This window comes from Amphiura filiformis, chromosome 15, assembly GCF_039555335.1.
Source record: "Amphiura filiformis chromosome 15, Afil_fr2py, whole genome shotgun sequence".
Taxonomy (NCBI): Eukaryota; Metazoa; Echinodermata; class Ophiuroidea; order Amphilepidida; family Amphiuridae; genus Amphiura; species Amphiura filiformis.
This window is the reverse complement of record NC_092642.1, coordinates 26,139,436-26,151,951: the sequence shown is the minus strand read 5'-3', so window position 1 is coordinate 26,151,951 and position 12,516 is coordinate 26,139,436. Positions and strand designations below refer to the sequence as shown.

Sequence of the window (12,516 nt, the reverse complement as noted above, 5' to 3'; positions counted from 1 at the left end):
GCACTTTTTATTACTTTTTTTTATTCTTCCTTCTTTTTTAATTATGGTTTTCTTTTTAGTTTGATTGTTCGTTTTATCTTCTTGAATTTCTTTTTAGTATTTTCTTTGCATTTTTGTTTTGATTTCCTTTCTTTGTTTCTTTCATCTTTTTATGGGGGGTCTTTAATGATTTCTTTTTCTTTGTCTTTGCTTGAATTCTTTGAGGTATACTTTCGTGGGGTCGGGAATTACTGTTTTGGAGTGAGAAGTTTGGCAAAGCAATGGACATAGGTTGGTATATGTCTTTGCATTATTTTGCTATCTACTGCAGATAACATTGATAAATTTGCATCCCACATCCGTATGATTTTTGCTTGACGGTGCCCTTAGTGTCATAGCAAATATAAAAGATGGTGAATGATTTTCCAAAAGATTTTCAACTTTTTAATTATCCAAATTGCTATGTTTTAAAATGTTTGGGGCTACGTATAATGTATTCTACGTGTTATTTGACTTAACTTAGTCAAAATTTGATGAAAATATATGTTTAAACTGACCGATCCCTGAAATATTTGTGAATGGAATGTAATATTTTTTATTCCCTATGTTCCTTAGTATATATAAACTAACATGTGTGAGTTTCATTTCAATCGCTCTACTGGATCTGAAGTTGTGAACCCAAATGTGAAGTAGCAAACACTGATTTAGGAATTCCTCAGACAATCTCAGAAATATTTGTTCGAACACTTTTAAGGCCATATTGGAAATGGTCCCCTTCTACCCCGTACAATGTTGGCATGCCCAATATGCTCATCTTCACCATATCTTCTCCCAACATTGTTTGGTGGGGAAAGGGGAGGGGGCATGCTTAAGATAAACGTTGAGACAACACTATTATAATTCTTATTTTCCAGTGACTCATATAGCGTGCGCACTATGCTAAGAAGAACATGGAATTACAGTGGGTGTTCGAACACATTTTTCCGGGATTGTCTACAAAATTGCTTAGCAAAATCATCTGATTTTAGTTTTTGGACAATAACTCTGCAGTTACGCCATCGATCTTAATGCAATTTGGCACACATGTCAGAGACATGATTTGCTATCATCTCACAAAATATGGAGGAAATCGATGAATATTTGGATAGCGGTCAGTTACCATAGATTTAATATAGCGTTTTGTACACACAAATATTAGGCCTTAATGGTTTATGTGCTATGTTAATTGCTCATTATGTTCATATTGTATAATAAATTAAAAGGAGGAATTAAAATTTTATTTTCAGCTAGAAATAATAAATAAACATTACTCGTAAATTCAATGTTATTTATTTCAATGTCACACAGTACCACGGTATGATAAATGGGGAGGGGGGGCGTCGAGAACGAGGGAGAGGAGAGAGTGATAGGAAGGAGAGAAAGCGCACCGGATACGCACATGTATTGCTTTAAAATTAGTTTATAATAAAAACATTACTTGACAAACATTTAAAAAACAGCCTAATGTGTGAAATTGTGTTCATTAAACATTTTAAATACACCATGGTTAGGATGGTCAAATGGTAAAACGTAATGATTTACACACATAGACAAGCACGCATATCCATCGATTTACCATATAATAGAAAAGTAAATCATATTATTCTTTATGTTTTGTGGTCAATCGTGCATACTGTGTGTTTTCAATGGGGAGATGAGCAATGATTTACCTTTACCATGAATAGGGTTTCACACTTTCAGTGTACATAATTATACCCACAGAAGAGACAACGTAAATCATGTTTTTAATGAATTTTGCCCATGTAAGATTGCATGTAGGCCTAGAAATAAAGGTCATTATCTATCATGCTCATAATGATCGGTGGTTCTTTAATCGGAAAACAGCATTTTTGAAAATATTTTCTTTTATTCCATTCAAATATAATGACAATCATGAAATAACCCTGAGCTTGCATACCAATCATTGAATATGTTAGTTACAATTGTTTTATGTGTCTTATACATTGCGCATGTGTGTCTTTTAATGTGCAATTGGTCTTGAACTTGAAACTTATTGACCAGCAAGTGACATGTGCACTTTTTATTACTTTTTTTTATTCTTCCTTCTTTTTTAATTATGGTTTTCTTTTTAGTTTGATTGTTCGTTTTATCTTCTTGAATTTCTTTTTAGTATTTTCTTTGCATTTTTGTTTTGATTTCCTTTCTTTGTTTCTTTCATCTTTTTTATGGGGGGTCTTTAATGATTTCTTTTTCTTTGTCTTTGCTTGAATTCTTTGAGGTATACTTTCGTGGGGTCGGGAATTACTGGTTTGGAGGAGAAGTTTGGCAAAGCAATGGACATAGGTTGGTATATGTCTTTGCATTATTTTGCTATCTACTGCAGATAACATTGATAAATTTGCATCCCACATCCGTATGATTTTTGCTTGACGGTGCCCTTAGTGTCATAGCAAATATAAAAGATGGTGAATGATTTTCTAAAAAGATTTTCAACTTTTTAATTATCCAAATTGCTATGTTTTAAAATGTTTGGGGCTACGTATAATGTATTCTACGTGTTATTTGACTTAACTTAGTCAAAATTTGATGAAAATATATGTTTAAACTGACCGATCCTGAAATATTTGTGAATGGAATGTAATATTTTTTATTCCCTATGTTCCTTAGTATATATAAACTAACATGTGTGAGTTTCATTTCAATCGCTCTACTGGATCTGAAGTTGTGAACCCAAATGTGAAGTAGCAAACACTGATTTAGGAATTCCTCAGACAATCTCAGAAATATTTGTTCGAACACTTTTAAGGCCATATTGGAAATGGTCCCCTTCTACCCCATTACAATGTTGGCATGCCCAATATGCTCATCTTCACCATATCTTCTCCCAACATTGTTTGGTGGGGCAAGGGGAGGGGGCATGCTTAAGATAAGCGTTGAGACAACACTATTATAATTCTTATTTTCCAGTGACTCATATAGCGTGCGCACTATGCTAAGAAGAACATGGGAATTACAGTGGGTGTTCGAACACATTTTTCCGGGATTGTCTACAAAATTGCTTAGCAAAATCATCTGATTTTAGTTATTGTGCATTAAGTCTGCGGATACGTCATCGATCTTAATGCAATTTGGCACACATGTCAGAGACATGATTTGCTATCATCTCACAAAATATGGAGGAAATCGATGAATATTTGGATAGCGGTCAGTTACCATAGATTTAATATAGCGTTTTGTACACACAAATATTAGGCCTTAATGGTTTATGTGCTATGTTAATTGCTCATTATGTTCATATTGTATAATAAATTAAAAGGAGGAATTAAAATTTTATTTTCAGCTAGAAATAATAAATAAACATTACTCAGTAAATTCAATGTTATTTATTTCAATGTCACACAGTACCACGGTATGATAAATGGGGGGGGGCGTCGAGCGAGGAGAGGAGAGAGTGATAGGAAGGGAGAAACGCACCGGATACGCACATGTATTGCTTTAAAATTAGTTTATAATAAAAACATTACTTGACAAACATTTAAAAACAGCCTAATGTGTGAAATTGTGTTCATTAAACATTTTAAATACACCATGGTTAGGATGGTCAAATGGTAAAACGTAATGATTTACACACATAGACAAGCACGCATATCCATCGATTTACCATATAATAGAAAAGTAAATCATATTATTCTTTATGTTTTGTGGTCAATCGTGCATACTGTGTGTTTTCAATGGGGAGATGAGCAATGATTTACCTTTACCATGAATAGGGTTTCACACTTTCAGTGTACATAATTATACCCACAGAAGAGACAACGTAAATCATGTTTTTAATGAATTTTGCCCATGTAAGATTGCATGTAGGCCTAGAAATAAAGGTCATTATCTATCATGCTCATAATGATCGGTGGTTCTTTAATCGGAAAACAGCATTTTTGAAAATATTTTCTTTTATTCCATTCAAATATAATGACAATCATGAAATAACCCTGAGCTTGCATACCAATCATTGAATATGTTAGTTACAATTGTTTTATGTGTCTTATACATTGCGCATGTGTGTCTTTTAATGTGCAATTGGTCTTGAACTTGAAACTTATTGACCAGCAAGTGACATGTGCACTTTTATTACTTTTTTTATTCTTCCTTCTTTTTTAATTATGGTTTTCTTTTTAGTTTGATTGTTCGTTTTATCTTCTTGAATTTCTTTTTAGTATTTTCTTTGCATTTTTGTTTTGATTTCCTTTCTTTGTTTCTTTCATCTTTTTTATGGGGGGTCTTTAATGATTTCTTTTTCTTTGTCTTTGCTTGAATTCTTTGAGGTATACTTTCGTGGGGTCGGGAATTACTGGTTTGGAGGGAGAAGTTTGGCAAAGCAATGGACATAGGTTGGTATATGTCTTTGCATTATTTTGCTATCTACTGCAGATAACATTGATAAATTTGCATCCCACATCCGTATGATTTTTGCTTGACGGTGCCCTTAGTGTCATAGCAAATATAAAAGATGGTGAATGATTTTCCAAAAAGATTTTCAACTTTTTAATTATCCAAATTGCTATGTTTTAAAATGTTTGGGGCTACGTATAATGTATTCTACGTGTTATTTGACTTAACTTAGTCAAAATTTGATGAAAATATATGTTTAAACTGACCGATCCCTGAAATATTTGTGAATGGAATGTAATATTTTTATTCCCTATGTTCCTTAGTATATATAAACTAACATGTGTGAGTTTCATTTCAATCGCTCTACTGGATCTGAAGTTGTGAACCCAAATGTGAAGTAGCAAACACTGATTTAGGAATTCCTCAGACAATCTCAGAAATATTTGTTCGAACACTTTTAAGGCCATATTGGAAATGGTCCCCCTTCTACCCCCGTACAATGTTGGCATGCCCAATATGCTCATCTTCACCATATCTTCTCCCAACATTGTTTGGTGGGGAAAGGGGGGGCATGCTTAAGATAAACGTTGAGACAACACTATTATAATTCTTATTTTCCAGTGACTCATATAGCGTGTGCACTATGCTAAGAAGAACATGGGAATTACAGTGGGTGTTCGAACACATTTTTTCCGGGATTGTCTACAAAATTGCTTAGCAAAATCATCTGATTTTAGTTTTTGGACAATAACTCTGCAGTTACGCCATCGATCTTAATGCAATTTGGCACACATGTCAGAGACATGATTTGCTATCATCTCACAAAATATGGAGGAAATCGATGAATATTTGGATAGCGGTCAGTTACCATAGATTTAATATAGCGTTTTGTACACACAAATATTAGGCCTTAATGGTTTATGTGCTATGTTAATTGCTCATTATGTTCATATTGTATAATAAATTAAAAGGAGGAATTAAAATTTTATTTTCAGCTAGAAATAATAAATAAACATTACTCGTAAATTCAATGTTATTTATTTCAATGTCACACAGTACCACGGTATGATAAATGGGGGGGGGGGGCGTCGAGAACGAGGGAGAGGGAGAGAGTGATAGGAAGGAGAGAAACGCACCGGATACGCACATGTATTGCTTTAAAATTAGTTTATAATAAAAACATTACTTGACAAACATTTAAAAACAGCCTAATGTGTGAAATTGTGTTCATTAAACATTTTAAATACACCATGGTTAGGATGGTCAAATGGTAAAACGTAATGATTTACACACATAGACAAGCACGCATATCCATCGATTTACCATATAATAGAAAAGTAAATCATATTATTCTTTATGTTTTGTGGTCAATCGTGCATACTGTGTGTTTTCAATGGGGAGATGAGCAATGATTTACCTTTACCATGAATAGGGTTTCACACTTTCAGTGTACATAATTATACCCACAGAAGAGACAACGTAAATCATGTTTTTAATGAATTTTGCCCATGTAAGATTGCATGTAGGCCTAGAAATAAAGGTCATTATCTATCATGCTCATAATGATCGGTGGTTCTTTAATCGGAAAACAGCATTTTGAAATATTTTCTTTTATTCCATTCAAATATAATGACAATCATGAAATAACCCTGAGCTTGCATACCAATCATTGAATATGTTAGTTACAATTGTTTTATGTGTCTTATACATTGCGCATGTGTGTCTTTTAATGTGCAATTGGTCTTGAACTTGAAACTTATTGACCAGCAAGTGACATGTGCACTTTTTATTACTTTTTTTATTCTTCCTTCTTTTTTAATTATGGTTTTCTTTTTAGTTTGATTGTTCGTTTTATCTTCTTGAATTTCTTTTTAGTATTTTCTTTGCATTTTTGTTTTGATTTCCTTTCTTTGTTTCTTTCATCTTTTTTATGGGGGGGGGGGGTCTTTAATGATTTCTTTTTCTTTGTCTTTGCTTGAATTCTTTGAGGTATACTTTCGTGGGGTCGGGAATTACTGGTTTGGAGGGAGAAGTTTGGCAAAGCAATGGACATAGGTTGGTATATGTCTTTGCATTATTTTGCTATCTACTGCAGATAACATTGATAAATTTGCATCCCACATCCGTATGATTTTTGCTTGACGGTGCCCTTAGTGTCATAGCAAATATAAAAGATGGTGAATGATTTTCCAAAAGATTTTCAACTTTTAATTATCCAAATTGCTATGTTTTAAAATGTTTGGGGCTACGTATAATGTATTCTACGTGTTATTTGACTTAACTTAGTCAAAATTTGATGAAAATATATGTTTAAACTGACCGATCCCTGAAATATTTGTGAATGGAATGTAATATTTTTATTCCCTATGTTCCTTAGTATATATAAACTAACATGTGTGAGTTTCATTTCAATCGCTCTACTGGATCTGAAGTTGTGAACCCAAATGTGAAGTAGCAAACACTGATTTAGGAATTCCTCAGACAATCTCAGAAATATTTGTTCGAACACTTTTAAGGCCATATTGGAAATGGTCCCCCTTCTACCCCCGTACAATGTTGGCATGCCCAATATGCTCATCTTCACCATATCTTCTCCCAACATTGTTTGGTGGGGAAAGGGAGGGGCATGCTTAAGATAAACGTTGAGACAACACTATTATAATTCTTATTTTCCAGTGACTCATATAGCGTGCGCACTATGCTAAGAAGAACATGGGAATTACAGTGGGTGTTCGAACACATTTTTTCCGGGATTGTAGCTATAAACATTAAAAACTAACTTATTTTCAAGTTTGTCAACTAAAATGACCTGTTGCATACCTGCCAACTTTTGAAAACTAGAAATGGCTAGGGACACTTGTGAAGCGTAGCTCGCGACTACGGCCAGGTTCCAGGGGCCCGCCTTATCAAATTTGGCAATGCCAATGAACCATTCCATCAAAGTAATAAATCAATACAGAAAGATGCTTCCTTTACGAGTTATTACTCATTGAAAGTGCTACTTTGCTATACTTTACATGGAAAGTGGCCATCTTAAAGTCGTCATATTTCCTTAATCACATGACTGATCAAGCTGATTTTCGGATATGTGATGCACAGTTAAAAATTATTTATTAAAAGATTTGGTGACCTCAGTCGACCTTTGACCTTGTATGTGACCTTTGATCTCACGAAATTGGATAAAGTATGTAGAGGAAACAAATTGATATATATTTCTGGAAACATTGGGTTTTGTTACTTCTAATGTATAGAAGCATGATTGGTTAAACTTTCAAGCTCAGAAAATCATTGATCATCATCATCATCTTCATCATTACAGTATCAGTCGATAGGCCTAACATCGGGTTTTGTTCATGTTTTCAAAAAAAATTGAACAGTCTAATGTCAATGTCAATTAGAAGACTGTACTGGGTAGGCCTATAGTAATTGTCTATGCATGGTTAAAGAAAAATATTAAAAATATTAATGTGCCACTGCGTGCACCATTGAGAAAACAAAGTCGGAAAGCATCTTGCAGGCTTATTCTTTTGCAGACCTAAATAGTTAACTAAATACCTCCAGAAGACGTAGCATGTGTAGCAGTTAGATGAAGATGCTTAATAAAAAATATTAATGTGCATGAAAGATCCGCAAGTCAGGAGAAAATTATTACGGAAACCATCTTGTTATTCTTGTAGGCCTATTAAATATTTCTTTAATGTGCATGCATCGTGCGAAAGTCGGAAGTAAAAGGAGGTTGGAAACCTTCTTGTAGGGTTAAATATATATTAATGTGCATGAAAAATCTGCAAGTCAGAAGAAAATTATTTCGGAAACCATCTTGTTATTCTTGTAGGCCTATTAAATATTTCTTTAATGTGCATGCATCGTGCGAAAGTCGGAAGTAAAAGGAGGTTGGAAACCTTCTTGTAGGGTTATTCTTTTGCACCAATAGAGCTAAATAGTTAACTAAATACCTTCAGAAGACATAGCATTAGGTGGTTAATAAAAAATATATATTAATGTGCATGAAAAATCTGCAAGTCAGAAGAAAATTATTTCGGAAACCATCTTGTAGGCCTTAAATATTTCTTTAATGTGCATGCATCGTGCGAAAGTCGGAAGTAAAAGGAGGTCGGAAACCTTGTAGGGTTATTCTTTTGCACCAATAGAGCTAAATAGTTAACTAAATACCTTCAGAAGACATAGCATTACGTGGTTAATAAAAAATATTAATGTGCATGAAAAATCTGCAAGTCAGAAGAAAATTATTTCGGAAACCATCTTGTAGACCTATTAAATATTTCTTTAATGTGCATGCATCCTGCGAAAGTCGGAAGTAAAAGGAGGTCGGAAACCTTCTTGTAGGGTTATTCTTTTGCACCAATAGAGCTAAATAGTGAACTAAATACCTTCAGAAGACATATCATTAGGTGGTTAAAAAATATTAATGTGCATGAAAAATCTGCAAATCAGAAGAAAATTATTTCGGAAACCATCTTGTAGGCCTATTAAATATTTCTTTAATGTGCATGCATAGTGCGAAAGTCGGAAGTAAAAGGAGGTTGTAAACCTTGTACGCTTATTCTTTTGCAACAAATAGACTTTTTACCCCATGTTTGCCCAGTTTTGACTTCTGGTGTGTCCAATATTTTACACTACAAACTATAGGACCAGGAGCCATATTTGAGACCACAGGAGCTCATTATATGTGACAGCTCCAACAAAACCCGGAACAAGTCGCCAGACGATGACATTCCCATAAAATTGGAATTCTTAATTTTATGGTATTTGACTGTGGGACTATGACTTTCAAATCTTTGAAACTACTTGTTAGAAAGGGCTTTATTTTAAACAGTTGAACTATGATAATCCCTATTCACTTTTAGGCATATTTTCAGATTTTGCCACCATCTCCTTCTGCCCCATTTTAAATATCATTTAATTACCTTGGGAAATCTATGCATTATCAGAAAAAGTGTTGGCATCCATGAGCTCATCAATCTTATCCTTGAGGGTTTCCAGTATCTCTGAATCAATAAAGACATGCGTGTCATCAAGATCTGCCAGGATGAACTTCTTACCAAGCTTCTGTGTCTCATCCAAGTGAAGGAGAAATTGCTTCATGGCTGGATCACTGCAGGTGGTATAACAAAAGATAAAAGATTGTGGGATAGGTTTTTACGACGGGAATTCATAACAATTAGTGGGTTTTTAGCGGGTTCGCCGTCGGACAAGTTTAGAACTGTCAAGCTTTCGTCAGGAGTAGCTCTGACTGCTTCAGGACAAAGTACCTAAAAAACAGAAACAAGCAGACTGCTTGTTTCTGTAGACAAGGGGCAGTCTTCAGCAAACTGCTCTTTTCAGAGCCACCAAAACCTTTATATTAGCAGATAGGCGAGATCTGCTTGTTCCCTGTTGACAAGGGGCAGTCTTCAGTGAACGACTCTTTTCAGAGTCATCAGTAGACAAGGGGCGGTCTACATGTCTCAATCTTAGGTACTTTGTCCTGAAGAAGTCAGAGCTACACCTGACGAAAGCTTGACAGTTCTAAACTTGTCCGACGGCGAACCCGCTAAAAACCCACTAATTGAAAAGATAAAAGATTGATCAAGAGGTATTTTGGCATAGGAATGTGCATCAAGCAACCCACCAGCATGTTGGCATTCATGCACAGATAATATGCCTGGTGCAATAAATTACAAGGTTTCAAACACCTTTTAGGCTAATGAAATGAAATTATTAGTTTCCCGTCACCCGCCCTCATAACTTTTTCAATTTGAACAAAACTTTCATTATTTTCATAAAAGTCAATTATCTGAAATTGAGATGGAAATACTGTAATAAGTCAATATTTTCGCGAGAAGATATTTTCGCGATTTTGAAGATTTTGTCAATTGCACGAGAATTAAATTTTGCGGTTTTGATATTGATACAACAGAATCCTAATGTAAAAGGTTATTTTCGCGAGTTTTTATTTTCGCGACATTATGTCCACTCGCGAAATTCGCGAAAATAAAAACCTCGCGAAAATTTCTACTTTTACAGTACCGTAATCAAAATTGGAACTCTCAAAATGTATGACATCCCCTGCTGATCATAATCAGCTGTTTTTCTTAGTTGTAGGGGGTAGAGGATGTGGTAAATAATGAAAATTTAAGGATTACCTCATCATGTTTCTAGTGATTACAAAAATTGCAAAATATTTTTAAATTTTAATAAAAACAAATTCAAATCATTTCTCAATCTGTTGCAAAATGTTTGTAATGATGAGCTATAAGCATTAATACCTGTTTTGAGATGGTCTTTTATCAACAATATAGGTAATAGCCATGTAAATGAAACTTTTGACAATAATGAAATTTTCCAAAATAATGAATAATGAAGTCATGACCTCATATTTCACTGAAAAAAGATGTGACGGGAAACTAATCATTTCATTTCATTAGCCTTATTCAACAAGGACCTGTATACATTTGTATGCTATACTATACCACATTTTTTGCTGAGGTGCACATGCTGAGACACATAGATTGAAAAACACTAAATGTCGAAATGGACTAACTTTTAATTGTGCTGCATAATTTTTTTTCTTTACATTCCTTAATTTGTTACACGGTACCAAAATATCAAGGCTGTGACATACAGCAAGCAGTTTGGTTCCATGTCAATGCATTTTTTCAGCTGTGTCAATTTAAATGTTTCCAAAGCTATTGGCCCTGATGGGATATCTCCCAGGGTCTTGAAAGAATGCGCTCATGAAATTGTTTTTCCTTTGTGCCACATTTTTAACTTACATTGTATCTTTGAGTTCTGGTATTATGCCTGAGACCTGGTTAAAAGCCAATGTTGTTCCTGTTTTTAAAAAGTCTGACAGGCAACGTGCTGAAAATTATAGACCGGTGTCACTATTGTGTATATGGTCGAATCCAACCAAAAGTGTCCACGGGCCAAAAATAAAAGTCCGAAATAAAAATGTCTCCACAATTTTTCCTTTTGCCCATTGATTGATGACATATTGGCCTTATAGGAACCAAAAGTGCCATTACTAATCTTGAAAAATAAATCCAGGACGTGTGATAGTAAATGTGATATCAAAACCCAATGTTACCTACGAATACCACTAGGATGTTTTTACTATCGCAATACTAATCAACCTAAAACAAATGGAATATTCCCATTAACGCCTTTTTTGTGTAATGTAGACCACAGGGTGTCAGGCAAATGCTAGCTCAACCAGAAAATATTTGTTTTTATTTTTATAACGCGATCAATATGATCTTAGTCAATTTATGCTACTTTATTTTTGAAAATGAAGTTTAGGGCAGTTTCTGTATTTTATTTATCAAATGAGTATGAATCAATTTACACATTGTATAAGAACGAGTAGGATATATGTTTTCAAGAATATTAGGAATTATACGCATACACCTAACGCTTTATACAATGAAAAGGTGAAGAAACCCGGTATTCAGAGGTAACATGAGCGATTTAACAATATCTATATTGAGTTTAGAGGTTTAAATTTTGCTATTATGGTAATGAATTAATAAAATGGTAGTTTTTAGATCTCGTTCAGATGGTACGTCCAAATGAATAAAGCTATTACCTTAGATCAAAATTTTTTGATGCTTTTAGCAAGATTTTGACCACTTCATTTTGATATACAAGTAGTTAATCAGCAATTTTACATAATAAATAATTGTTGAATGAATCCGTATATGGGTAATAATAGTGTCCTGGGGTACCGCTTTAAGTTTTTGACAATTAATTTCCATTGGTAGGGACACTTCATTACACATGTCATGTATTATGCTGTATTCGTAAGTAACATTTCAGTATTTGTAGGTAAGAATTAGACTGTTGGTGGATATCGCAATCAAAACTGCATTTTATAAAGCACTTTGAATGTATTATTTTCTTTATGTGCTTATTGATACTTTAGACCCTATCATGTATTAATAATGTCGGTTCACAGCGGTTGAAAGAGGATTGAAGTAAGAAACAAAGGCACTAAAGTGACTTTAATTTGCTTAATTGCACCAAATCGCTTAAAACCGTTATTGCAGACTTGTGAAGTCCATCTTGGAGTCAGTTACGCCTTGTGGCCTTTCGTTTGAGGACAACTACAATTAGCTTTATACCAGGGTCCATCACTGTGTTGTCTAG

The 12,516-nt window shown here is 34.1% G+C and overlaps 1 protein-coding gene across 1 annotated transcript in view; it reads right to left on the bottom strand.

The window, feature by feature from the left end:
• Positions 1-9,435, bottom strand: part of LOC140171438 (snRNA-activating protein complex subunit 3-like) — a 32,594-nt gene extending 23,159 nt beyond the window's left edge. Inside the window, exon 1 of the mRNA XM_072194698.1 lies at positions 9,297-9,435. The gene's annotated coding sequence lies outside the window, so the exon portion shown is untranslated. The remainder of the gene's footprint in view (positions 1-9,296) is intronic.
• Positions 9,436-12,516: the final 3,081 nt, after the last annotated feature.